Source organism: Penaeus monodon, chromosome 33 (assembly GCF_015228065.2).
Source record: "Penaeus monodon isolate SGIC_2016 chromosome 33, NSTDA_Pmon_1, whole genome shotgun sequence".
NCBI classification, from domain to species: domain Eukaryota; kingdom Metazoa; phylum Arthropoda; class Malacostraca; order Decapoda; family Penaeidae; genus Penaeus; species Penaeus monodon.
In genome coordinates, this window is record NC_051418.1 from 5,961,152 (window position 1) to 5,964,359 (window position 3,208).

Here is a 3,208-nt window from a genome sequence, read left to right on the forward strand (position 1 = left end):
CATATATAGCATCAGCTAAACCCCTATGATAACCACTGCTTTTCAAAGTGTGACAAAATTAGTCTTAATTTCCATCTTTTTCTTTGATGCGTACCCGATTCTGTCCCACTGGACCATAATAATCTAGTGTACCTTTTCACTCACCTCCCTACTTTATCTGAACTCTTATGTGTTTTCTTAACTACTTCTGTGAGAGAATGATTTACGGCAAATTTGCACATTGTAAGTTTTTCTTTTTGTATGAACTACTCATATGTTTCCATTAGAGTACCTCTGTCAGAGAAAGGCCATCGCACTACAAACAACTACCACCACTTAGATGGTTTCATACAGGTTTGTATGTATTCTCATGTGTACACGAGAGTATTTTTTCCGAGAGAATGCCTTACTATAGTTCACAACTAAAAGGCTCTCTTTTGTATGGAACTCTCATGTGTATCATAAGCTCCGTGTCTGTGAGAATGACTTAACTGCATACCTCACAGCTATAAGGGCCTCTCTTTTGTGTGTATTCTCTATATGCTCTATTAATGACCATTTCTTCAAAAAATACTTTGCTACATAACCACTCCAACTATAAGGCTTCTCGTTTGTATGCACTTATCATATGCACATTAAATCACCTTTCGCTAGAGAATGACTGGTGCAAACTTCACAATTATAAGGTTTTCTCTTTTGTATGAACTTCATTTAGTACGGACAAATACTGTTACACGAAATCTGTGGGCTACATATGCGCAACAAACGTTTCTCTTTCGCATTCCCTTTGTTTATGTACTACATCGCGATCAGTTTCCTTCTGTGCGGCCTGATCACCATTTGACGTTCCATAACATCCTCACCACTGATGGAACTACTTTTAATGATCCTCAAAATCATGCATCAAAATCTTTAAGTCATTTTTTAATTTGCATCCACCTCTCTTCAGTTTCCTTCGACAACTAGATACTCACCATTTCTTCTTCAGTTTTTAATAAGGATAGCATTTTTCTTTCACACATCCGGAGAAATTTCCTTTTTTATTCCCTGATACTCCCTCCTCAAGTAATATCATCAGCATTTTTTCCTTCTATAACAAAATGAATTCGATTTTGTTGTCACGATCTTCTGTAGTCCCGATCTAGTTCATCCATGATGGCAAACTGAAGTGAAAAACCACTCACACCTAACAACATAAGCTGTGAAAGAAGAAAAACTAGATGAGTGAGAATTCTTAGTCTTACAGTATGTTTTTTCACCTTCCTCCTTTTATCTTGATTTATGACATGAAAAAAAAATAAAAGGCGAGATATCAATCATATATTAGTTTCGAGTCGGAAGAAATGCGTACTTTTAAGTTTTGAAACTGTTCTTCATTATTGGCAGCTGCTGGGAAACTGGCCAAAACTACTGGCGACACCTCAACTGATCTCGAAAATGATATGCCAAACTAAATGTACTCTTAAAAATTTTGGTGATTCACGGTGATTTTTTTTAGCGCCGCTTGTAGTTTCTGGAGCCATCTTCCTATGGATGTAGTGGTCAATAGTTTTCCAGTACACATATTACTAGTGAATGAAGATATTGGCACCGTGCAATTTGCATTAGTCATTTATAGTCATGGTATTTTAATGACTTTTTGAAGCTTTCCCATTGTGACAATGCTCAACTATGTGGTCTCTAAACTGTATTAGTAGTAGTGAAACCTATGGCACAAATTCATTTAGCTAAACTATGAATTGAATTCATTAGATTGTAGGTAAATGCTACTTCCAAATTGAACATTTCTGAAATTAATTTAGCCATAATGCTAACACTCCCTTCAAACTTCCTGTACTCATTTAAATGAAAGCATGACCTCCTAAACTGCTTAATACAGAATCTCTTAACATTCTGAAAAAAAGGACGGGTATAGAACACTGAACAATAAACACACACATTCACAAATAATAACATCAACAATGAATATAATTCTAATGTATTTTGTAACGATGACAATACTTTACGATTTGATAATAACACAACTTTAATAATAAACACTAACAAATAATAATTCTCTCCACTCAAGATCTAACACGTCTTACCAGCGCCCCGAAAACAAATGCAATAGCTTATGATCCCCAGCCCCACCCCTCGGTCCATTGCCCATGCTAAGTCTGAAGCAGAGAGTCAGATCCTAAGTCAAATACTTACTTAAAATTCTACTTCACGTTCATAGTAGACGAACTAATCATGTACCATTTTCTCATACTATGCTTTGAAAAGCATCTATAGAAGATTAAATTTTAATAGCTAAACTTATATCTATAAGAGGTTTTTTACTGTAATTGGCATCATGGTTATTAACATAGAAAATTAAATAACTAACTACTAGTAAGAATTGCATGTAACATAGCATAATTACTTAGGAGCCCTTATGTATCCGTTAAGTATACATAGCTTCATTCATTGTCTCCAAGCTGTTCATTCAGATGATCTAATACCTCTTCGTACGCTATTAATTGCATCCTATGATTATTCGCTTGTTTAAGGATTCACTACGACATATCAGTAACACTCAGGCGGCGAATAACCTTACCATAAATAGTTTTTCGGTATTGTATCCTAGAAACTTGTATCCATACACCAAGAAATTAAAAGGCATATGTATATAAGAATAATGATACAAAATCATGTCTGGGTGAAAGGAAAATCGAAAAAATAATGTTTTCATATCCTATAGAAATAGTTTAAAGACTATGCATAACGTAGTTTCCAAAATTTCATGTGTAATGGATGCTGTACTGAAAATCGCAAGACCTGGAAAGTATTTCCTGTTGATTCAGGGAGATAAACGTTTTCAAGTATTATGAGACATTAAGTTTCACTTTGTAAAGGACTTTCTGAACTTACGCCTCGACAAATCTAAACCTAGCCCTGGCGATGAAGATTAGAATACAATTCAAAATTAGCTTTGCGTTTTAATTTAGGTTTAGGGTGAAGGACGAATCCCATTTCGCTGGTTTTCGCTGATCGGACATTTCCTCTCCCGCGGATCTTAAAACTGTAACATTTCCCCTCCCAGATTTAATAGAGTTCTTTAGACTACATCGTTTGTTCATAATTATCCCTTTGTGGCATGTGGTACCTTGTCCTCTTTAGAAAAGGAACACCCACATCACACATAAAGGAACAGGAACCGCCTTATCCTTCTAAGAGAAATATCGACTACTATTTCGCCAGAATACGA